The following is a 26848-nucleotide window of genomic DNA, read 5'->3' as shown; positions in this document are numbered from 1 at the left end:
AATTATAAAAAGAGTTCAAGCTTTCCTGAATTTCTATCAGAACAAAGAACTTTTGTCCCTAAGGACTCATCTTTCAAGTAAAAGTGTGTATCTGCAGTATTAAATTGCTGGAAGTATAAATGCCAATTCTAAGGGCATATTCACTTTATTTCATAGATATTGTCAAAATGCTCTCTAAAAAAGCTGCATAAATGTATACTCCCAAAAACAGTTGGGGGTGAGGGGTGTAAGGAGTGTGAAAGAGTGCTATAGATCCCTCCAGCCACACATCAAGCCCTGTCAGGGGCATAACTAGAACTCCTGCAACTAAAGAAATATTGGGAAAGTGAGGGCATTGACCCATGACAATGTTAAGGGGCAATTAAGGAAAATTCAAAAAACAATGACTGGGGAAAAAAAAAAAAAAAAACTTTCATGACTGTACTCACTGAGTTAAGCCTCTTTAATCAAAAGGCTGACCTTACACAGTCCTTTTATAGTATCTTTTAATTTTTTTAATTATTTTGCATAAAGAATAAAGCAATAAACAGTTCATTTATTTTCCAAATGATTAGAAAGATGTTGCAACATAATGCATGCCATCCAGCTTTTTCCCACCATTGTGAAATGCTGCCTTTGATAAATACCTATATATGCTGGGATCTCTTTCTCTCAGTATTTTATTCAAATTCATCCTGGAGTGTTTTATTTATTATTATTTCGTGATACTTTTTAATATCAGATATGGCTCTTTTTGAAAATTGCAAAGTACACTTAGAGTCTTCAGAATGCAAAGCTTCTTAAAGTACTGATCCAGAAAATAAAGTCTAGAATTCTATTATTTCTCTCCAAAAAGAAGCTGGCATGACTTCTTTTGCCTTTTGCTCAAATGCAATACGGATAGAACAGAAAGGACAGGAGCTTATTTAAAATCAGAAACACCTGGATTAGCCTCCTGATCCCTACATTGGTTGCGTGACCATGACCAATTATTTAAAATTGCGACCCTAGGGGCACTGGGTGGCCCAGTCGGTTGAGCGTCCGACCTCGGCTCAGGGCATGATCTCGCAGTCTGTGGGTTCAAGCCCCGTGTCGGGCTCTGTGATGACAGCTCAGAGCCTGGAGCTGGCTTCAGAATTCTGTGTCTCCCTCTCTCTCTGCTCCTCCCCCACTCAGGCTCTGTCTCTGTGTCAAAAATAAATAAACATTAAAAAAAAAAAAATTAAAATTGTGATCCTACATTTTTTCATCTATAAACAAAGTCTAAAAAAATCCAGTTTCATTTTTCCCATTTATATTCTCTTATTTCTTGGGGCGCCTGGGTGGCTCGGTCGGTTAAGCGTCCGACTTCGGCTCAGGTCATGATCTCACGGTCCGTGGGTTCGAGCCCCGCGTCGGGCTCTGGGCTGACAGCTCAGAGCCTGGAGCCTGTTTCAGATTCTGTGTCTCCCTCTCTCTGTGACCCTCCCCTGTTCATGCTCTGTCTCTCTCTGTCTCAAAAATAAATAAACGTTAAAAAAATAAAAAAATAAAATGTTTATATTCTCTTATTTCTATACTTAAAAGTACAGGTAAACAAATTTCAAGTGGATGTACATTTTGACCCAGTAATCTCACTTTGGAGAAATTGTTCTGCAGGGGAAAAAATGATAAAAGTTCTGAAGATACTATTATGAAAAGATCTCAAAGTTACACTGTGAAATTTAAAAAGTGGGAATGCGTCCTCTCCACTCCTGATGTTTCCTTCCAGGTAGAAAGACACCCCACTATGTTCTCTTTCTATAAAATGCGAGACAATATCAGTGTGTGTGTGTGTGTGTGTGTGTGTGTGTGTGTGTGTGTGTGTGTGTATAAAGACATTCTAGAAACATTAAGTATATGTAAAACTATTTCATTTTTACTATTTCAGAAATGTCAAAAGGAGAAAAAGACAGACTCTATCTGGATATCTGAAGAAGGGAGGGGAAAAAAGAAAAAAACAAAACAAAACTAAGACTCCAGAAAAAACAAGCTGCTAATAGTGTTAATCAGAAAATGAATAATTTGAATGAGTTCAGTATATGAAAGGCAGATTCAAATGAGGGGTTTTTTTCATATGACTGAAATGAGTATGTCTCTGTTTGACATTATGGACAAATGCAAGAAAAACATTTCTTTACTATTACGTTTCTTTTTATTCTATTCTAGCTATATATATATATATATATATATATATATATATATATATATATTCATTCCTTAGTTTGTTAATGTGAATCTTCAGTCTTGAAATTTTAACTAATTTTTAAGTGAATTCAATTGACAGATTTATCTATATTGTCTAATCTATCATTAATATGAACATATATTTTAAAAATAGTACAAAACACCACAAAGGAAAAGAATGGAAAGCAAGTAGCTTGAGGACATACTTTGTAAAGACTTTTAAGTATTTTATGTTATATAAGCAATAGGGAGCCACCAAAAGTTTTAACAGAATGAAGGATGATGTTTAAAAAGTAATGTTCTTGGAGAATGAGCGTGATCTCAAAAGCTGGGTGATTTATTCACAATAGCCAAAAACTGGAAACTCAAACGTCCATCAACTGATGAATGGATAAACAAAATGTGCTGTATCTCCATACAATGGAATACTATTCATTCATTAAAAAAAAAAAAAAAAAAAAATGAAGTACTAATACATGGCACAACATGGAAGAATCTTGAAAACATTATGCTAAATGAAAGAAACAAAATACAAAAGGCCATATATTTTATGATTCTATTTATGATATGACCAAAATAGGCAAATCCATAGAGACAGAAAGTAGATTCTCGGTTGCCAGAGAGCTGAGGGAAGGGGAAATGGAAAGTTACTGCTAATGGACAGGGGTTTCTTTTTGGGGTGATGAAAATGCTACAGAATTAGATATATTGTTAGAGATGGATGCAAAAACCCACTAAATTGTGTACTTTTTTAAAAAGAGTAAAATTTTTGGTATGTGAACTGTATTTCAACAACAAAAAAAGTTGGAATATGTGTAAAAGACTGCAGGCAGGAAAAATAGAAAGCAACTATACTGGTTTAGCAATGAGTACATAACCATCAGGGTTTCTATTATTAACCCCAGCCCAGGGAGCACCATTCAGATTACTGTGTTCCAGAGGGCACCACTCACAGAGACCCTGTAATAGGATATAGCCTGGGAAACAGAATAAATAAATTTAAGCAAACAGGCAAAAGGAATGTCAATAATACTTAATGTCTAAATATGAAGAGGAAAGAATTAAAAAAAAAAAGAATATATTTTTTCTTTGATTTGAAAATGAAACATTCACAGGGCACCTGGGTGTCTCAGTCCAGTTGAGCATCTGACTCTTCATTTCGACTCAGGTCAAGATCCTAAAGTCCGGGGATCAAGCCCCGCACTGGGCTCCACACTAAACATGGAGCCTGCTTAAGATTCTCTTTCTCTCTCTCCCTCTGCCCCTCTCCCCTGCTTATGCGCTCTCTCTCGCTCTCTCTCTCAAATATAAATTAAATAATTAAATAAAATGCCAATATTATTTTTAAAATTTTCAAAAATAAAATGAAACATTCACAAAGAGGAAATTGAACACAAGTTTGACTGACCTTTGTTATTTTTAGATTGAAGTAAGGGCAACTTGTAGTCTCCTGTACAGACTTTTCCAAATTTTCAACAATGACATTACTTGTATAATGAGAAATGTTATATTTTTTGTATTTACCTTTATAAACAAAAACCTTTGTATCTCAACCATAGAAACCATCCTGAAACATTAAAGCTCTAACTTATTAGAGTTAAACATTTTTACTAAAGCCAATTTCTTGTGGGGTCCACATCTACTGCCTCAAACAGAAAAAACAAAACAGAACAAAAACCTTCATAATCTTCATCTGCAGTATCCCATGTTAGCCATTAGTTAGTAAGCATTTGAAATGTGGCTAAGTTCTCATTAAGATGTGCTGTAAGTATAAAATATACACCAGATCTCAAAGTGTTAGTACTAAAATAAGAACCTAAAATATCTCATTAATAGGTTTTCAGGTTTCATACTAATTACCTGTTGAAATGATAATATTTTGGATATATTATGTTAAATAAAACATACTATTAAAATTAATGTCACCTGTTTCCTTTTTAGTTTTTTAATGTAGCTATTAGATAACTTAAACTTAGGAAAAAAATAAAAAATAAATTTAGATATCTAGCCTGCATTAGATTTCTATTGGACAGGGTTGTACTAGATGGCAGCTAGTGGGCTTTTTTGAGAGCTTCACTTGGGTTCTCCCTCAGTTCCCTTTTTCTTATGCTCCAGGAAGTAAGACTTTTCCCTTAAGAGTGTTTCCTGTACTGGAAAACACTGCACACACTAAACAACATGAAACAAGCAATAACCGTAAGGAGTTGACTATGAGCGAAATCTTTTATGTTTCCTAAAATCCAAACTGTACTACAAATCCTAACAAAACAGAAATGAGTACCTTTTGAGATTTTTCTTGGGGTGTTATGACGATCTTAACAGGTGAAAAACCTCTGACAGTAACAATGTGAAATTTTTTAGGAGCTTGGAATTTCTAGTTCTCTGTTTGGCCCAACAAACACAGTAAGTAGAAAAGTGGATGAGGAAGCAATATAAGCACATACGTATATGGTTCAGGAGAGCCAACTCTGCATGTGGTGGAAAAAAATATCTAGGTAAAGTAGAGATTAATTACATCCCAGAACTGTGTTCAGAAAATTTCAAGGAGGATCATTTTACCCCAACTGAAAAAAAACACAAAAAATTAAGAATATCCTGTCTCCATATCCTTTTTTTCCTCACTGCTTAAAATACCAGGAAATGTTAAATAATCTATACTAACAAAAATCACATCAATAATTGGGCTAAAAAACTGAGTGCCTAGAGTCAAAAGGAATTTTCTGAGGGTGGTAGAAATATCCTGATTGTGGTAGTGGTTTCATAGGTATACACACTTACCAAAACTCATCAAACCATATACTTTAAATGGATGTGGTTCACTGTATATATTTCAATAAAGGTAATTAAAAATAAACAGGAAACAAAGAAAAGCAATCCATTTGTCCTGTGGCAATCAAAATACAGCTGCCATTCCCTGTGAAAGATTACACTATGGGGGTGCCTGGGTGGCTCATTCGGAAGAGCATGTGACTCTTGATCTCGGGGTCGTGGGTTCAAGCCCCACATTGGGTGTAGACATTACTTAAATAAATAAATTTTAAAAAGAAAAGATTATACTATGATTCAGCATTGAAACAAAAATTATGCTTGCAAAACACAACATAGAAATACGGCAGTGGGGAATAAATTTGATACTCATGAAGCAAATATTTGTCCTTGGAAGAATGACCACAATTCCATTTTATTATTTTTTTTAGAAGGCAACATCCCAGTGCTAATAATGCATTGTATCATACTTTAATACAGCATTTTTCTTCTTTAGTGATACGCAAAGTCATGATATATCTTACAACTAATCATGTGGTAAGCAGAATTCTAAAGGTGGTCCCCAAGATTCCAACACCTTGGTGTACACATCTTCTCAAGGCTCATTATGCAACCAAAATATTAACCTGGGTGCTGCTATGAAGGGATACTGCATGTATAATTACAATCCCTAATCAGTTGACTTAAATTAGGGTAATTCTTGTGGGTGAAGCTGGACCTAAAGAGATCAGTTCTTAGAAGAAGGCAGAGAGTTTTCAAGGGAGAGAGATTCTCCCACTGTCTTTCAATAACCTTGTTGTGAACTGTCCACAGAGAGGACCACATGGCAAAAACCTAAGGGTGGCCTACAGGAGCCTCACGGAGATGGTCCCTGACTGACAGCCAGCAAGAAAATGGCACACCAATCCTACAAACATAAGGAACTGAATTCTGCCAACCACCAGTGAGCCTGGAAGAGGACGCTGAACCTCAGAGGAAACTGCAGCCCTGGCTGACACCTTGATTGCATCCTGTAAGACCCTGAGGATAGAACCCAGCTAAACCATGCCCAGATTCCTGACCTACAGAAACTGTGAGATTAGCTGCTAAAATTGTGGTAATCTGCAATGCAGTAATGGAAAAAAACTACTACAAATGACTCCTTAGATGAGGAAATGTGGCTTATATCATTTCTCTTAAAGCCTGTTATTCTTTATTCTCTCGTCAAAACAATTTCTAATACTTCACATTATTATGACTGATATGATTCAATATCACAAGTCTGTAGGATAATACTACTCCCAAAACTTTACAGGTAAAGAAAAGCTTTATAACACCTGAGAATTTATTTCCTCCACCAACTGGGCATGAATACCAATACTATAAACCTAGTATATTTGTTTCTGCCTTTCAAAACCAATGACATACAAAAAACAAGCAAATCAACTTCAGTCTTTATCCATTTCTAACAGAAAGTAAAATTGAATGTGTGGTGAGAAAAGCTAATTCTGAGATCTAACATGGCCATATAATTTTGAGCAATAATATGGCTTCTAAGAAAGAACCTCAGGGAACTCAACTATTTTTTTAAAAAAGAATAAAAAAATCTGAATAAACTCTGGAGTCTAATTAATAGAAGAAAAAAATACATACATACATAAATGGATAATAATGCATGCTTTGCCAGCCTTATAGAGTACACAATTAAATAGCACTGAAGATGGCCTGTACTTCTATTGACCCTATTGTGTGCCAGGCACTGTTCTATAAATAACATGTAAGAAATAAATTTACATTTATGTACATTTACAGATGATATAGTATAGAGTAGTGATCAAGGTCCCAGGCTCTAGAACCCGACTGCCTGAATACAACCCAGTTCCACTACTAACTGAAAGTAACATGTTGAGAATGTGTAACTACTCTGTACCAAATTTTCAATTATAAAATAGGGACATTAACAATACTCACCTCAGAGGTCTATGGTGAGAACTGAATAAGTTAAATAAAGAGCAGAGAAGAGTGCCTGGCACACATTAAGCACTCAAATGTTGATATCAATATTATTTTTATAATAGTGTCATATTAACATTCATTTCTAAAAAAGACAACCTATGGTAGATAATATAAAAAAACACTAATCAGCCTAAGCCTTAGAATCCTAAAATCCTGAGATGATTATCTAACTCCCTCACCCCAAATCCTAAATTCTTATTTACCAGAATTCAATTTTACTTAGGCACATTTTTGTTCTGTTTTTGCTTTTATTTAACCAGATGTGCTAACTTGAAATTAAAAAATAAAAGCAAATTAACCAGAAAAATACTGGAAAAGGAAGGCAATATAGATAGGCTACTTTCGCTAGATATTAAAAAAAAAACTATTGTAATAATTAATAACCAGTAATTAATGTTAAATAGAAGAGAATCCCAAATTTAAAACTTGCCATATTCTTAGACACACACAAATAATAATTTATTAAATGGTAAAAGTAGTATCTTAACCCAGTGCTATGTCCTATACTTTTTTTTTTTATTATGTAATTTATTGTCAAGTTAGGTTAACATGCAGCATATACAGTATAGTCTTGGCTTCGGGAGTAGATTCCTGTGATTCATCACTTACATACACCACCCAGCGCTCATCCCAATAATGCCCCCCTCAATGCCTACCTCCCATTTTCCCCACCCTCCAACCCTCCACCCCCATCAACCTGCAGTTTGTTTTCTGTATTTAAGTCTCTTATAGTTTGTCTCCCTCTCTGTTTGTAACTTATTTTTCCTTCCCTTCCCCCCTATGGTCTTCTGTTAAGCTTCTCAAATTCCACATATAGTGAAAACATATGATATCTGCCTTTTTCTGACTGACTTATTTCACTTAGCATAAGATCTTCCAGTTCTTCCACATTATTGCAAATGGCAAAATTTCATTCTTTTTCATCGCCAAGTAGTATCGACATGTTGGAAACATGTCAAGTATGAGGTTGCTGAGGCCAAGGTCAAAGAGGTTGTTGCCGGTTTTCTCCTCTAGGATTTTGATGGTTTCCTGTTGCATATTTAGGTCTTTCATTCACTTTGAGTTTATTTTTGTGTATGGTGTAAGAATATAAACCACATCTTTTCGTGTATGGTGTAAGAATATATACCACATCTTCTTTATCCATTCATCAACTGAAGGACATTTGGGCTCTTTCCATAATTTGGCTATTGTTGATAGTGCTGCTATAAACATTAGGATACATGTGTCCCTACGAATCAGCACTCCTGTAACCTTCGGATAAATTCCTAGTAGTGTTATTGCTGGGTCGTAGGGTAATTCTATTTTCAATTTTTTGAGGAACCTCCACACTTTTCCAGAGTGGCTGCACCAGTTCACATTCCCACCAACAGTGCGAAAAGGTTCCCTTTTCTCCACATCTTCCCCAACATCTGTTGTTTCCTGAGTTAGTTTTAGCCACTCTGACCGGTGTGAGGTGGTATCTCAATGTGGTTTTGATTTGTATTTCCCAGATGATGAGCAATATTGAGCATCTTTTCATGTGTCTGTTAGCCATCTGGATGTTTTCTTTGGAAAAGTATCTATTCATGCCTTCTGCCCATTTCTTCACTGGATTATTTGTTTTTCAGGTGTTTGTTAAGTTTGATAAGTTCTTTTAAGATTTTGGAATACTAACCCTTTATCTGATATGTCATTTGCAAATATCTTCTCCCATTCTGTCGGCTGCCTTTTAGTTTTGTTGATTGTTTCTTTTGCTGTGCAGCAGCTTTTTATCTTGATGAGGTCCTAATAGTTCATTTTTGCTTTTACTTACTTTGCCTTCAGAGATATGTCAAGTATGAGGTTGCTGAAGCCAAGGTTAAAGAGGTTGCTGCCTGTTTTCTCCTCTAGGATTTTTGATGGTTTCCTGTCTCACATTTAGGTCTTTCACCCATTTTGAGTTTTTTTTATGTATGGTATAAGAAAGTGGTCCAGTTTCATTCTTCTGCATGTTGCTGTCCAGTTCTCCCAGCACCATTTGATAAAGAGACTGTCTTTTTTCCATTGGATACTCTTTTTTGGTTTGTTGAAGATTAATTGGCCATACATTTGTGGGTCCATTTCTGGGTTTTCTATTCTGTTCCATTGATCTACATATCTGTTTTTGTGCCAATTCCATACTATCTTGATGATTACAGCTTTGTAGTACAGGCTAAAGTCTGAGATTGTAATGCCTCCAGCTTCGGTTTTCTTTTTCAACATTACTTTGGCTTTTCGAGGTCTTCTGTGGTTCCATACAAATTTTAGGACTGTTTGTTCTAGCTCTGTGAAGAATGCTGGTGTTACTCTGCATTTTTAATCTTTAACAGAACATCATTCAGCAACCTACTCTTAGCTTTGGCAAGTAAGTTTTGATACAATTTTACAAAACCATAAATTAAAATTCTGGAAAAGGCAAAGTTCAAATGTATATAACTAAAGTTACAAATACAGCATTTAAAATACAATCGAGAAGAAGAAAGAGAAAATCTTTCAGGAAACATTTTAGATTTAGGTAACAAAATAAGATTACGAAAACTATTTAAACCTCCTGTGAACAAATAAAAATAATATGTGTTCACCATATTTATTAAATATAAAACACCTATAAGTAAACTAATTGTAAGGAATAATCCTGTACAAAGTATGAAAAAGCAGGAAAAAAGAATTTTTTTTAAATAACAAAAATAGTCTAAGAAATCACATAAGGGAAACACACCACAGATATGCATTGACTTAAACAATTTATACCTTAGAACCTAACAAGTGTTGATTCTCAAATTTTCTGCTATACCTCATGCCATATTATAAATTTTCAAATCCTAAATAACAGATTTCCGTGGCTCATCCCCTAAACAAGAATCTCAAAACAGTTCAGTGTAACTATAAAATATATTTTACCCACAGAAAAAGTTATAAAAATCTCTCTGCTCCACTATCTCTTAGATTTTGCCTAGATGGATTTCTTCTACTGCTGAAGATGTATCTAGCTCCTGATGATCATAGCAAGAGCAAGACTAAATTTAATGAAAATTGCAGGTTAATGCAAGTCAATTCAAATGGCAAGCTTAAATTTCACAATTGTTGTGTGTCAGGACATAAACCTGGGAATTGCTTCTCCGTGAGTCTGTTAATCGTCTTCCTTCTAACAAATATATACAGGGTGAAATCCTATTTCCCCTCCTATCTCAGTATACCTGTTGACGTCCCATTTTCAGTACAAAACTCCTCCCGTGAAACTTAAGAGGCAGCATGCATGCATGGTGATTAAAAGCACAGACCACAGAATCAGATGGATCAGGATTTGAATGCCAGTTCTGTGAGTTCAAATCCTAGCTATATATTCTTGGGAATCTATTTCTTGTTATAAAACAAATTTATTACTATCTATTTCCTAGGGACTACCGGGAGGAATAAATTAACTAATGCACACAAAAATCCTTAGCATAGTGCCTGACATATAGTAAACATTCAATAAGTGGTAATAAGGATTATAATTACAATAATTATCAAAATACTTATTTACCATGTTATCAAACTTACATTCTTATCCTCTAGATTCACACCCCTCTCTCTTCTAGCTAATTCTTTATAAATAAATGGAGGCAGCTCTGAGGAAAAAATCAATCATCATCAAAAGAAAAAGAGACCTAGTAGGCAACTTCCTCACCTCCAATTGCCTTTTTTCTCTCTCACGCTTCAATAGTGTCATTATCCATACTTGAGAGAAAATATATAATCACTCTGTTTGGGCCCAAATGTACAGAGAAGAACAGAGGCCTTTTACTTGCTCACCCATGATGTAGCACAGATACTACACATTCACCTTTTCAACAAGCTCAGCACTAGAATGGACCCACAGGAGAAAAAGAAAACAACTAAAAGCATCTTTCAGAAAGTATTTGCTGGATAAAAGTCTCATTACTGAGTCAGGAAAAGAAAGTTCAACTTAATGCATCAGATGTACCAAATATCTAGGCTATTTTACTTTTAGGATATGCCTTCTAGAAATACAGAAGAAAAACTTTACACGAAATTTCCAACCATTATTAGAACTGGTTTCTAAGTCATTTAATAAATATTTGTTTAACACCTATGAACAGGTACTACACTAAGCACTTTGAAGCAAAGGTGACATGATAATGTCCTCCTCTTACAGAGCGCATTAAAAAATCTTTCCAATCTTTTTTTTTTCTCTTTCATTTGTTAGCAAACTATATGCCTGCTAAAGAGCAGTAAATATTAGGCACTTGGGGGGAGAAGATATTAACTGAAAGATGAGTAAGACATAACACTTGCCCTCAAAGAACTGACCAGTAGAAGAGAAAAATATGAACAACTATTTTAAGTGCTATAAAAGCCACACAGAGACTGTGGATAACCAGAAAAAAAAAAAAAAAAAAACAATTCCACTTACATTAATGAGGACAGGCTTCCTAGAGAAGATGATATTTAAGTAGGGTCTTAAGAGATAAATGTTTTGCAGATGAAAGGAAAAGAATACTCCAGACAGAGGAAAGAGCAAAGTGCAGAGACAATTTTACGTGAAAGTATATACATGCACACATACATACACGCACACACACAAATATGCATTAAGTATATACATACTTTACATGTGTATATATGGATATACAATCAGTGTTTAGACACAAGTGAGGAAAATCACTTGACATACAAAATACAGGAAATGATGCAATGAACTATTTCGCCAATTCTCCCAAAGATGATATACAACTCATACCATGCATAAGAAAAGTTAGTTCATTCCAATTCCAACCTTAGGGCATTAGCACTTAATTCTCTCCCAGAAATAAAGGGATTGGTGCTCAGAGGTCTGAATGGTAAACTGAATCCAGACTAGAAAGGCTCCCCTTCAAGCAGAATCAATTCAGGAAGGAATATAAAGGACAGTAGCAAAGAAATCAATTTAGAAGCTTCTGAAATAGGGAATGGTAAACGTGCAATTTTAAACAGGAAAAAAAAAAAAAAGACAGGGAGAGAGATTAATAGAAAGATGAAGTCCTCAGTTAAACAGCCCTTAACGTGGTGAGTACTAAAACAAGAGAGGGAAATTAGATGCGATCCAAGGTTTCTCCCAATAGATCATTCCATTAACCTTGATACTTACTTTGTCCATTAGTGTATATTTGATCCTATGAATATTTACACACTATGGCACTCACATCTCATAAGTTCCCTATTCTTGATACACTTTTACATGAACAGTTTGCCATTTAGAAAAACAGATTAGTAAAATCCACCTGGAAATCTTTCCTAGTTTCTGAATAATAAATGGAAGCACTTTTAGATTACTTTTGGAGTAACTGCCCTATAATCTTTTCTAAAAATCATGAAATCTATTAATTTTCCTTTATATCTGTCCTTTAAAATGAATGTTAAATGAGATCCATGTCTGTGATTTATCTTTATCAATAATCAGTATTTATACACAATGGAATTGGCAAAGCGCCTTGTATGAAGAAAATACCCAAACGAGAAACAGAGGACTTTTTATAAAGCAGGGTTTCCCAACCTTCACACAACAGACGTTTTGGACCAAATAAGCCTTTGTTGTGAGGTGCTGTGCTGTACATTGTTTATACCTGCCCTCTACCCACTAGATATTAGTAACACACATACCTCTCCCTAGCTGTGACCATCAACAACACCTCCAGATATTGCCAAATGTTCGCTGGGGCCATTGTTATGTGCCAAGCACTGCTCTGTGCTTCTCATTTATTATCTCATTTACTCTAGCAACATAGTATCCATGAGTTGGTTATGGTCTTCCCCATCTTACAAATAAAGAAACTAAAACCAGCAGAATTAAACAACTTGCCAAATGTCACACAACCAGTAAGTGTGGTAGTCTGTATTTGAACCCAAATGATAGTGGCTTGAGTCCCTGCTCCTAATCACTGTTATGTCATCTCTTATTAATGTCTCACCTTTATTATCTGATACATGAAAAGTAATGTTTTCAATCTCATCTGGAAGTAAAAACTAAAATTAGCCACACAAGTAGAAGTTACAAGACTTCCAACCTCACTTCAGAATAACTTAACAAGTATTTTTTTTAAGCACTGACTATATATGCCTAGTATCAACTTTAGAACTAGAGTGGTTCAAAGAAAATGAAACTACTATTAGGATTTAGCTCAGGACCTTTTTCACACATTATCTCCCTGAAATCTCACAGCTTCCCTGTGAGATAGGTAGTATCTTTTTTTCAAGCGAGGAAGCAAAGGCTCAGAATAGAAAAGTGGTCCCTAACCTAAAATGTCTTACAATTTAACTGAAGAAACAAGAAAAATATTTTTTTAAAAGACAGAGAGTAGGGACACCTGGGTCGGTTAAGTGTCTGACTTTGGCTCAGGTCATGATCGCATGGTTCATGGAGTTGGAGTCCCGCGTCAGGCTCTGGGCTGATGGCTCAGAGCCTGGTGCCTGCTTCGGATTCTGTGTCTCCCTCTCTCTCTGCTCCTCCCCAGCTCGTGCTGTCTCCTGTCTCTCTGTCTCTCAAAAATAAATAAAAATTTTTTTTTAATTTTTTAACACAAGACAGGCAATAAACTAGTTAAATATCTCAGTTAACAATAAACAGAAGGTGGGAATAACAAAATAGATGAAGGAAAAGTATACAGTAGATTAGTCAGGGAATATTTCTTTAAAAGGTTTCTAGGGGGCGCCTGGGTGGCTCAGTCGGTTAAGCGGCCGACTTCAGCTCAGGTCATGATCTCATGGTCCGTGAGTTCGAGCCCCGCGTCGGGCTCTGTGCTGACAGCTCAGAGCCTGGAGCCCGTTTCAGATTCTGTGTCTCCCTCTCTCTCTGACCCTCCCCTGCTCATGCTCTGTCTCTCTCTGTCTCAAAAATAAATAAACGTTAAAAAGGTTTCTAGTAATCAATTCCTTTTCTTAAGAAGTGACATGGATGAGCAAAAGGTAATGAGATGGGGAGAAGCACCACTTCTGCAAACAATGTGCAACAGAAATTTGGGGACTGAAAGGAAAGTCTGTGATAGCCAATTTAAGTAGTAAGTCAAGGAAATGATGAGGAGTGTAAGACTGCCTTAAAATTAAGATTGAGCCATAACCTGAGACAATGAGACTAGTTCCATGCTTTTAGGGTGCTTCTGCCACCAAACACTCTCAAGCACTGAAAGAACAAACAAAAAACAATCTAAAGTAAAAGCTGATAGGGTTGGTTAACACAGGCTTAGCTATAAAGTCAAACACCACATTTCATAAAATGAGTGACGGGTCATCTATTTTGCTTTGTGTATCTTGGGTCCCCAAAGAGAATATAAGTTTCAGGAGGGCAGGGATTTTTACGTTTTGTGCACTCAGATCAATACCTGACATAGCAGGTGTTCAATAAATACCTGCTGCTGAAAAAAGGCAGTATTCAAAATAGTGACCTCTTCAGAAGATCACAAATGCCTCTGGCATTCAAAACAGCAACCTCACAGAAACAACAATAACAATATTATAATATTAATACTATTAATTTCAACAACTAACATTCCCTGGGCACTAACTCTGAGCCAGACCTTGTAATGCATTAACTCATATATTATAATGAATATTGACTATCTTGACTACCCTATGAAAGAGGTAGGTATTATTACTATCGCCCAGTTTTTACAAGGAACACACACAGAATAAATAATGTGCCCAAAGTCACAAAACAATACAGCTGAACCTGGGTCTATCATCTCCAAAGCTTGCCTCTCAACCACTATGTCACATATACAGAATTACACGCATCCCACTTAGGCAAAGCTAGGGAAATTTTGCCAAAGAGGAAAAAAAAACAAAAACAAAAACAAAAAAAAAGAAACTCCACTAGCAGTTGAAAACCCTGTCTGCCCCTTCAATACCCACAGCTGGTATTGTGGAAATTTTCCCACCCTAGGATACATTGATTATCCCAAACAGATTAAAACTTCAATGGCTTAAAGAATCCAGATGTTGAAAAGCTAGGAGCTAATCTAATCAACATTTCAAAGGATGGTAGATAACATGTGGTAACACCCCACTCCACAAACCCGAAGAAATAACAGGGTGTGACCTCTGACTAAGACTGACCTCAAAACTTCCGGTGCCATTCTCCCTGGTATCTGCCCTTCCCTCCTTCCTTGGCTCTGTGGCTCTCCCCACCCTCTGTACATCCCACCTCTCCTACCAAATATCTGGCCTTCACAAAAAAAAATCTGAAGTTTTCTGTCTCCTGCTCTAAATTTCTAATCTAATAAATCAGTATTTTAATATTTCTTCAGTGAAAAGAAATCTGCCTATGTAATATTCAATAGAAAAAGATTCCCCACTCATGACAGCAACATTCCAAAGTTTATGTTCTCAAATTCACATGGTAGTCAATTAAGAGACCACCAATTATGCAAAAGAAAAAGGATGATCCACAAATTTATTTATATAACCTTCTGGTATTACACACACAATAAATAAAAAGAAATTACAGTCACTAGAAAAACTATGCTCTTCTCCCACCTACCTAGTAAACTAGTCATAATCATAAAATCCTATTTTGAAAAATCTCTGAAATGAAAAGAAGCATAACTCCAGAAGCATAAACTCCAACTGCCACCAACAAAGAAAAATATTTAAAATAGCTGGATTTTTTTGAACTAGAATTTTTATTAAATTAACCACATAGCTAGAGATCCATTAATATGTAAACCAATCTAGCTTTTGCATTTACATCAAAACCTAAAACAAACTTGCCGTAAAAGAAGTTAGAGAATGAGGACAAGAGCTGGCAAGATAATCACTACTAAGAAATATATCTCAATATTTTCTTTCTGCCTTTGGATTTTTTTCATATACTTATCTTAAATATACACTTCTATTAAATAAACAGACTATGAAGACATCACCAAATTGCTCTCAAAATAGAAACTTTCCAAATATAAAACAGTCAAGAAGCATTTGTTTCTTATGCTGGCCAACAGAACACTGATTATGCCAAGCTTGAAGGAAAAGTTATTTCTGAAAACTGATGTGTATAATAAACACAAAAAGTGAAAACAGAATAGCAAACACACACATACTAATCATTTTTAAAAAGGGAGAAAACTAAAATTTAGTTAAAACTGAATCACATAAATGAAATTCCTTCAATCTTAATTTGAGATGTAATGATAATTTCAGATATAATGATACAGATGAAACTTGTTAAAGTTCTTCATAATTTTTTTAAGTTTATTAATTTTTTTTTTTGAGAGAAAGTGAGCAAGCATGAGCAGGGAAGAGACAGAGACAGAGAGAGAAGGAGAAAGAAAATTCCAAGCAGGCTCCATGCTGTCAGCCCAGAGCCCAACACGGGGCTCAATCTCACAACCACGGTATCATGACCTGAGCTGAAATCAAGAGTCAGACAACCCAATCAATTTAGCCACCCAGGCGTCCCAGCTTTTTCATAATTTTTTAAAGCTTTTTATTCCCAAGCACTAAAGAGATGGACAGTTAAGAGACTTGATAACTAAATTGCATCCTGATATTTCTAAATAAACAATTTACACCACAGTCACTTTCAGAGATAATCAATGAATTATTCAAAAAAGAGTCCTTTGTGATCCAAGTACTACTGAGGTCTTTGGAAATGAACTCAAATTCAAGTTATGTTCAAATCAGTCCTTCTTTCCTCTAAATAATAAACACAGCAGTGTGTCATTCTCTAGTTTTCAAGAGTTTTTAATAAAATGTTAATGAATCATATGCTAGTTCAGATACTTCTGAAAACACTGCGGAATTACTTCAGTATTATTTGTCAAATTCTAGGGCTGAATTTAAATGCTGGACAATATAAGGCCTGACTTTAGGGCTGTCCATATCATACCTTAAAAGATCTTTAACTCAAAGAACTAACAGGGATGGGTCACATTACTTTATGTCAGCCATCCTAAAAAGTCTGATAAGATATATACATTCTTCCAAAAACAAACCAGCAATTTGTCTCCAGACTTCACATGTTACACTAACATATATTATTGGGTTCACTCAAGATGCTATGGGATGAAAAAGCCAGAAGAGAGGTGCCTGGGTGGCTCAGTTGGTTACACTTCCAACTCTTGATTTCGACTCAAATCATGATCTCATGGTCGTGATCAACACCCCCCCCCCCCAGGGGAGCAGTATCCTCAGCTCCACGCTGGGTGTGGACCCTGCTTAAGATTCTCTCTCTCCCTCTGCCTCTCCCCACTCATTCTTTTCTCTCTCTTAAAAAAAAAAAAAAAAAAAAAAAAGCCAGAAGAAAACAGTATCTTACCCAATGATGATCCTCTCAGAGGAAAGGCTAAGTGACATTAAAAATATTTTGCACTATGTCTTTTGGGTGGCTCAGTTAAGGGTGGACTTTGGCACAGGTGATGACCTTGCAGTTTATTGGCTCAAGTCTCATGACAGGCTCTGCCCTGACGGTACAGAGCGTGCTTGGGATTCTAGTTCTCTCCTCTCTCTCTATTCCTCCCACATTTGCACTTTCTCTCTCTTTCAAAATAAATAAACTTTAAAAAACATATATTTTGCACTATGTCTTTCAATATTTCCTAAATCCAAGAACAGTCATGCAGAAAGGAGCACCTAATACAGTACACTAGGTATATGTCCACACAGACACACACAATACATGCTACCTAAAGCCACCCAGATTTCCAGTAGCTACCCCCCAGCTATAAAGAAAGGGCAGAGGCAGCACAGCAAAGCAATAGAAACTGCACAATATCTGAGTGATCCACTAGCTATCCCTTAGGTGATAGAGAAAAGAGTAAAAGATACTCAAGCAGTGAGGTCTCTGGTACATTTTTGTTTATTATTTTTCAACCACTGCACCGCAGGATAATACAACACATACAGGCTCTCATACTTTCTTGTACTAGCTTACTGTTTTAAAGAAATCGAGTTACCCAAAAAATTTAAAGGAATATTTTAGAGAAATTATTACATATTAGTCATTCAAAATCCAAATCAAGTACAAATGTTCCCTCAAATATTTCACAATTCTGAGGTGGAATAGGAGGAAATTTTAAATATACTTGTGTGAAGTAGTATAATTATTAGAAAATACATATCCCATAGTGTTCAGGAAATGTCATATACATAGAGTATATTTAGAAAATACACTCTAAACATACTATAAAAGGTATCATGAGAAAAAAACAATGAAAGTCTCAAAAGAAAGTAGCAAAAATCGAAAAGTACATTAAGACGTAAGACAGACTGGTTTTACACTGGGCAGGAAAAAGTCTCCAAGTAAAAAGGTTTAAATGCAAGAGTTCATTATTTACTCAAAATTTGCTACCAAGTTGGATGAAGGCAGATTTCAGCCAAATTATATGGTAAGAGAAATTTGGCATATCACTAATAACTTCTTCCTTAGCTCGCTTCTTCCTCAATAGCATCCTTTCCCTTCAAGAATTCAGAGTCTCCACGGTCTGTTCACCTACTTCCTGATCAAAACCTGCTCTTAGAAAAAGATCATATAATTTATTTACCTTAGAGATGGCTGTGTAAAAACTTCCTGATCAAAACCTGCTCTTAGAAAAAGATCATATAATTTATTTACCTTAGAGATGGCTGTGTAAAAACCACTTCTATGTAAAATAAATAATTGTATAAAAAAAAAAAAAAAAAAAAACAAGAAATAACAAGTGTTGGCAAGGATGTGGAGAAAAGGGAATTCTCATGCACTATTAGTGGGAATACAAACTGGTGCAGCCACTGTGGAAGACAGTGGAGAGGTTCCTCAAAAAATTAAAAATAGGACTACCATATAATCCAGCAATTCCACTCCTAGGTATGTATCTGGAAAAATGAAAATACTAGTTTAATTTTAGTATATGTGTTGCCGAAGCAAGCACATGAAAATACTAATTCAAAAAGACATATACCACCCCGATGTTCAGCACAGCATTACTTACAACAGCCAAGATATGCAAACAATCTAAATGTCCATCAACAGATACATAAAGAAGATGTGGTATATATATGCAATGGAATATTACTCAGCCATAAAAATGAATGAAATCTTGCCATTTGCAACATGGATGGACCTAGAGGGTATTATCCTAAGTAAAATAATTCAGACAGAGAAAGACAAATATCATATGATTTCACTTACATGTGGAATTAAAAAAAAAAAAAAATGAAGAAAGAAAACAAAACAGGAAACAGACTCATAAAGAATAAACTGATGGTTGCCAGAAAGGGGGCGGGAGCAGGGGGATGAGGAGATGGATAAAATAGGTGGTAAAGGAGATAAAGAGGTACAATCTTCAAATAATAAATACAACATGGGACGTAATGTACAGCATAAGGAATATAGTTGATAATATTGTAACAACTTTGCATGGTGACAGATGATAACTAGTCTTAACTGTGGCAACCACTTCCTAATGTATATAAATATGGAATTACTACATTGTACGCCTAAAACTAATGCAATATTATTCTTCAATATTCCTCAATATTTCAATTATTCTTCAATAAAAAATTTCTTCAAAAAAACGTTTATTATTTGAAAGCAACTTTACTCATCTGTTTGTAATGACAATGCAGCTAAGTTTTAAAAAAAAAAAAAAAAGGAAAAACACTAATACAGCATTCTTTCCCCTGCTCCACTGAAAATGTCACCAATATAGAATATTTTTATTTGTAATATTTGCAGATATGAGATGAATACCTTGCGTCTTTTAAATCACCAACTATCCTTAAGCTTAAGACAATGAGAAAATTACTTGAAATGACAAAAATTAAGATTTTCAAAAGAACAAGAATCCTCTCCTAATGAACAGGAAAGCAACTTTGTAATGACCTACTAAAAGGTAGCCTAAATTGTCAAACTGTATACATTTTTTTAATGAAAGAGGAAATGAAGTACCAATTACATGTGTAGAAATACTATGAAACATAAAAGCAGGTTAGAAACTAATTTAAAAATTATCATTATTGCAAGGGTCACCTCCTCCCCTGCAATAAATAGGGGAATCATGAAATAAATAATATTTATGAAGTCAGGGTAAAAATATACCATCATCTAATGCAAGTATTTGTTGGCATATGAAACAAATGTTTTGATATTAGCTATAATGTAAAATTGTACAAAGTGAATTATCCTTCCTAAACAATACATTTGAGACAGTGTCTCCTAAGAAATAAGTTCATCCATGCTACATTTACCCTTAAGAATACAGCAAACATTTTTTAGAGTATACGTTTAAGTTAGTTAGACGATTTGTTAAGAAGGGGCACCTGGCTGGCTCTGTCAGTTGAACATCCAACTTCAGCTCAGGTCATGATCTCACAGTTTGTGAGTTCGAGTCTCGCATCAGACTCTGTTCTGATGGCTCAGAGCCTGGAGCCTGCCTCAGATTCTGTGTCTCCCTCTCTCTCCGCCCATCCCCTGTTTGCGTGCTTGAGCAAAAATCAAAAAAATAAAAAAAATTTTAAAAAGTAAATAAACATTAAAAAAAATAGAGGATTTGTTAAGACTTAACAAAACAAAAACTGTGCACCCCATTATTCTACATACTGAATTGGTCATTGCAAGAAATTAAGACTTTAGAAACAGAAGTATCAAATCTTGGGGGCATCTGGGTGGCTCAGTCAGTTAAGCGGCTAACTCTTGATTTGGGCTCAGGTCATGATCTCACTGTTCCTGAGTTCAAGCCCCTCATCAGGTCCCACGCCACAGCAGAGCCTGCTTGGGATTCTCTCTCTCTCTCTGACCCTCCCCTGCTCTCTCTTTCTCTCTCTCAAAAATAAGTAAATAAACTTTTAAAAAAAGTATCAAAACTTAATGTTCTTACAACTTGGCTAATATTTTCATCTGATTCAAACCAACCATAAACACTTATAATTTTACATTAAAATAAATGCTTTACAATTTCAGAACCATCCAAAATTACACCCCTAAGTTTCTTCAAAAACACTTTCAGCTATGACACATAGCCAGTATACCACTATGTCAATTATTTATCTTAGAATAAGAAAATGCAAGTAAGTCTGTATTTTTTAGATGCTATAGACAGGACTGCCACCTTGTTCCTCAATCCATAGTTTTCATCACTCTGAAGGCAAAAGTATTTTGGACAGTTGACTCCAGATTTACTACAGAATCATTTTAACACAACCCTCAAGGACACATCTCACTTAGAAAATGGAGAACACCTAAAGCAGCCACTCCAATCTTTGTAATGGAATGCTTATACCATATGTTGGTGGACGTGGGCAGTTGTCTACACCGGGGTTCCATAAACTACAGGTCAAATCCAACCTACCTCCTGTGTTTATGTACAGGTGACCCTTGAACAACATGGGTTTGAACTGCACTAATCCACTTAAACATAAATTTTTTTCAATACATACGGTACTGTCAATGTACTTTCTCTTCCTTAAAATTTTCTTAATAAGTTTCTTTTCTCTTTCAATATTGTAAGAATGTAGTAAATTGTAAGAATGTAGTCTATAATACATATAAATCTACAAAAAATGTGTTAACGGACTGTTACTGGTAACGCTTCTAGTCAACAATAGGTCATCAGTAGTTAAGTTCGGTGTGAGTCAAAAGTCATACATGGATTTTTGCTGCACAGGGGACTGACGCCCCTAACCCACACACTGTTCTAGGGTCAACTGTTTAAGGTTTTACTGGAACACAGTCACACTCACTTGCTTATATACTGCTATGGCTTTTACACTACAAGAACAGAACTCAATCGTTGTACCAGATGTGGACCACAAAATCTAAAATATTTACTAACTGGTCCTTTACCAAAAAAAAGAAAAAAAGCTTACCAACCCCTCCTCTACACAATGAGATGTGAGAGCAACTCACGACTTCTCCAAGAACCGTTTCTAAAGTACACAAGTCGAGCTGCTGCCAGCCTAGGTGTAGGCTTCCAGGTCATGAGTACTAAAACACAAATGCACACCCAAGGGTCTTTAATTATCCCACATCAATCCCAAAGTTGCCAAGGCAAAGCACATGAGGTCAACACTCCCTCCTACCAGAGTCCCACCTTTCCCCCTATCTTTGCTAGTAAATCATGTCAACCCGAAAAGGCTGCCCTTTAAGTTCATCTAAACATGGTTTTACCTGCATAAAAAATGTTGTGGAAAGTAGAGGCTGGAGAAGGCACCTGTATGGCATATATTCTAGTCCCTGTATCCTCATCCTAGAATCACCTAAGATCTAGCTCCCTGTATTAAACCCTTAAGAAGAGGCCAAAGAAGCTAGTAGGAAGGTGGTGAATTGAACTAAGGAACACAAAATGTGTGGAGATAGAAGTGCGTGCGTGTGTGCGTGTGCGTGTGTGTGTGTGTGTGTGTACCCTATCTCACAATCCTTATCTTTGTCAGTCAACACTAAATGCTAGTTCCATTAGCTGCAGGTTTCACCACAAAAAAAGTCTTACGGTGTCTCATGCTTCAAACACAGCTGAATTTTTTTAAATGCCAAGTCGTTTTTTGTTTGTTTATTTTTTAATAAAAAGGCTTAAAAAAAAAAAGGCATTTTCAGCACTGCTGTGCCAACACAGGAATATCCCCCTCCATTGTATGGGACACAAAGACACACATCAACTGCAAGCAGGGGAAGCGGGCTTCTCTGCCAGCTATTTTTAGCCCCACTTCATCATGTTAAAGACCAAACTCAGGATAATAATGAAGGGCAAACTTTAAAAACACAAATTTTTATAAAAACAAACCTGTGCTTTCATGTATAGTTTCCTTTACTGTGAAATCCTATATATTCTTTGAAACTTAATCTCAAGGGACCTATATACTCTACAAAAAACTTGTTAGCTCTTTCAAAAATATAGACACACGTGTCCTAAGACTGAACATGGTAGCCATGTTTAAAAGCTGTTCCTCCCTGTTGACTTCAAGTCTTACCTACTTTTAAAACATTTTCTCATCCATTCTCTGTCATTACTACATCTTTGCTAACTTTAACAGATTTCCTTCCCCCCTGCCCAAGTAAAAATACACATTGCTCATCTCTTTACTCTGTCAGCTCTCTCAAGAAAACGTTAATACTGTGAAAATGACTCCTAACTCTACATTTTCAGCATTTCACTCATTAAACTATTTTTCTATCTTCAGATTGCATCAGCATCAACTTTCACCCTAAAATTTAATGTCCAAAACAAAGTCCACTGCCTTATTTCTGATTTATTTTCTATAAGAAACCACTAGCACCCAACTAAAATACTGGGGGCATCTTCTTTTTCACTCTTGCAACTGTATAGCTCTTTGATGACCATGGTGTAAAAATGCTGGTTCTCTTAGGGATGCCTGAGTGGCTCAGTCGGTCAAGTGTCTGACTTTGGCTCAGGTCATGATCTCATGGGTTATGGGTTTGAGCCCCATGATGGGCTCTGTGCTGGAAGCTCAGAGCCTGGAACCTGCTTCGCATTCTGTGTGTCTCCCTCCCTCCCTCCCTCTCTCTCTCTCTCTCTCTTTCTGCCCCTCCCCCATTCGTGTGCATGCGCGCTCTCTCTCTCTCTCAAAAATAAACATCAAAAAAAATTTTTTTTAATGTTGGTTTCCTAGAAAAACAAAATCCTACTCCAGGTATAATGCCTCTTGACCTAAAATACAATTTCTCCTCAATCATCTAAAACTACCTTCTCAGGAACATTGCTCTCAATTGCTTCTTTGGGCTATACTCATAAAGCTGCACAAACACAAACTAACCCTAAGCTGACTCAACAACCAATCTCCATCTGTATTCCCATCAAGCTGACTTCCTAATTATACTTGTCTCTCACACCGTCCAATTCCAAAAGCCTTCAACACTTTACCTCCAGTGCTCCTTTCATCCTAAAAGAGAACTTCTTTCCCAGATTTGGCTCAGACACTCCAATTAGTTTTGTATAGTCACTTCTCTAATGAAAAATATTCAAATACATTTATATCTAAAGGTACCAAACATAGTAGTATAATATATAGTGGCTATAAACAAACACTGGTTCATGCTCCCTTTCCTATGATTTTATGCAACTTGCGTTTCATTGCCTCTGCCATAAATAAAAGCATCTCAAAGGCAGGGACCCCAAATGGACCCCAAACACTTTACTGCTTCTTTGCAATAACACATTACCATGCTTTTTAACCAATCTATAGTCAGAGCAATAAAAATAAGTCTTAAAGTTAGTAAGCAGCTCCGATAGAGTACAAATCTACCTTCAAATTATAGTTTGTTGGTTTGTCTCCCCCTCCTGCCCCAAAAAAACAGCCAATGCCAAGACTAGAGTTCTCTTCTTCCCACCTTTGTGAAACATGGGATACGTAACTTCCTCAAGGTCTCAAAATAAGATAACAAACAGGTCCAGAGACATTTGCTTCTGATTCCACATCTAACATTATATCCACTAATCAGTATTTTCATGTCAGTACCCATTTAAAATAGACAGAACCTAAGGTTCCTTTAAAAAGCATAACAAACACAAATATATAAAGAGAAACAAAATAGCTGGAGAAGTTCCTGAGGAGGGCAAAGTGATCAAGGAATAGAAAGATATCATTCTAAGACAGACACACAAAGTCAGGAAAGATGACGGTAAAGAGGAACAATGAAAATCTATAAAACCAAGAAAAGATGAACTCCAGCTTGTTCTAGCACTTCTCAGAACAAGAACTCTGGATGTGTCTTACAACTTTAGAGAGACAGGTTTGGGATAAATAAATGAACTGTCAAATAATTTAGGGTCTAATAAGCTTGTAGAACTCATTACCTCAAGGAGAAAAAGTACAGATGCAAACACTATTTGAGAAAGTTTTAAATACATTTAGTCAAGATCCTGAATGACGAAGTTAGCACAGATAACCCGAGGCTCACGTTCATTCCCAAAAAGCTTCTCTCAGCAGTGGCTTCAGAGGGCGTGAGTCCACACTGCTGTCTGGAGGAACCACAATTCTCAGTATAGTGCTGCCAATGTTCTATTCAATAAAATTCTACCCTGTACTGAACCCTTAAGGTCTGCAGAAGTATGTGAAATGCTCATTACTTTCCCGCATGTCACCTTGACACTACAGAGGATACCTAAGATACAAATCAAAGATTTTTATAGACTTCACCTTCACAATAATGGAAGGGAAGGGAAATAATCATTCTTCAAAGAGTTTAATACCAAAAAGTTTCTCAGGGGCACCTGGGTGGCTCAGCTGGTTAAGCAACTGACTCCTGATTTCGGCTCAGGTCATGATGTCACGGTTGGTGAGATCAAGACCTGTGTCCTGCTCTGCGTGACAGTGTGAAGCCTGCTTGGGATTCTCTCTCTCTCTCTCTCTCTCTCTCTCTCTCTCTCTGGCCCTCCCCCACTTGAGCAGACGCGGATCTCTCTCCCAAAATAAGTAAAAACAAACTTAAAGAAGTTTCCCCTCATTTGAAAAAAAAGTTTCTCCTCATTTGATAGGGAAGTAAAGATAACTCAAACAAGCAAGTCTCAAGTCATTCTGCCAAGTACAAAAAAAAAAAAAAAAATGCCAGCAATTAGGACATATGCTACCCAAACATTTAAAAAAAAAGAAAAAAAAAGCATTTGGGTAAGGAAAAATGTAACAACTTTTAAAAACTGGTTAAAGTACTAGATGCTCTCCTCCAAGTAAGCTGTGATTCATAAGAACTCAGAATTTCCTGAGTAACTGAAATCTGTCACAGTGTCCTGATGCACAGGAACCGGACCCAAGAAATGAGGAGGTAAAAAAATTCCTGCACCAGCAGGTACCGAAATGAAAATCTCTCGAGGAAAACGGCAAAAGAAGAAAGGAATTTTACTTTCAGGGGTTCGCAGGATAAAAGGTTCCCTCGTGGGAGCCCAAATAAGAGTTGCCCCGAAACAAAAACCACAGCGGGGTTTCACACCCGCTGTACCAGGAAAAGGTGTATTACAGAGATGTCCTTTGTGTGCACATACGCTTTGGCTTCCTCAATTTCCCTTTGCCAATTACTGGCCAGAAAGGTGCAAGTGCCCACCCTGGATAGTAGGGGCAGAACTCCCCTAAGGGAACCTGTGAGCTTGCCTAGTCCACGTATTACATGTTCGAAACCAGCGGACGATCCAAGACCCTCCTCCTCGCTGTAAACATAAAGATACACCCTCTGATCCACGCTCTCCCAACACTCCGGGCAAACCTCAGCCAAACTCCAGGAGAGCGAACCGGTATCCTCCCACGATCCACCCCTCCGTTCCCTTTCCCGGGGCCACTCACACTTTAGGGAAGAGCCGTGGCGCTGAGAAAGTGGGCTGGTTCCCTTCCTCGTTCGCTCTGAAGCGGCAGCTGCGGAAGGCTCGGCGCGTTACGGAGGAAGAAGCGGTGCTTGTGTCTCTAAGCCAGGCGGTCACCCGGGTCTCTTCCGCGCCGCCGGAGCAGAGGCGGCGGCAGCGGCCCCGCTTACCTCCGCTTTTCCTCTTCCTGGGTCCCTTCAGGCTGTGTCCGCTGCCCGTCCTGGGCCACTTCTCCCGGGACAGTCACGTTTGGGAGGCTCCAGATTTTGCTTTTATAAAGTTTTCCTCTGGGCTGAGGCTGCGGCCGGCCCCCCGGGTCCCCCCCGGCCCCGCCGCCCTCGGGGCTGGGGCGGGGGAGGGGGCTCTAAGAACTCCTCCCGGAGTCCTGCCGAGGAGCCGGGGGGCCGGCGACAGGCCGAGGGAAAAGACCCCCCCCCCTCGCGAGGGGGCTGAGGAGAGGGGGAAGGTAAGGAAAGGACGGTGGCGCCGGTCCTGCTCTCCCCGCCGCCGGGGCCGCCGCTTCACATTGGGGTCCCCGCCCCCCCGGCCGGGGGGTGGTTGCTGAGCGCGAGTCCCGGGTTCATACACTCTGGGGGCAAGATGCTATGGCCCCGGGCGGGTGGCCGAGGCGGCGGCGAGGTGGGGGACCCGGC

At 37.2% G+C, this 26848-nt stretch overlaps 1 protein-coding gene across 4 annotated transcripts in view; it reads right to left on the bottom strand.

Moving 5' to 3' along the window:
• The window catches only part of FBXW7 (F-box and WD repeat domain containing 7), a 228094-nt gene extending 201784 nt beyond the window's left edge, over positions 1-26310 (bottom strand). For 2 of the 4 annotated variants that reach the window (XM_045055772.1, XM_045055773.1), the window contains exon 1: positions 26179-26310. The gene's annotated coding sequence lies outside the window, so the exon portion shown is untranslated. The remainder of the gene's footprint in view (positions 1-26178) is intronic. The other 2 variants (XM_003984939.6, XM_019828857.3) reach the window with 2 other exon arrangements.
• Positions 26311-26848: the final 538 nt, after the last annotated feature.

This window comes from Felis catus, chromosome B1 (assembly GCF_018350175.1).
Source record: "Felis catus isolate Fca126 chromosome B1, F.catus_Fca126_mat1.0, whole genome shotgun sequence".
NCBI lineage: Eukaryota > Metazoa > Chordata > Mammalia > Carnivora > Felidae > Felis > Felis catus.
This window is presented reverse-complemented; position numbering and strand designations above follow the sequence as displayed.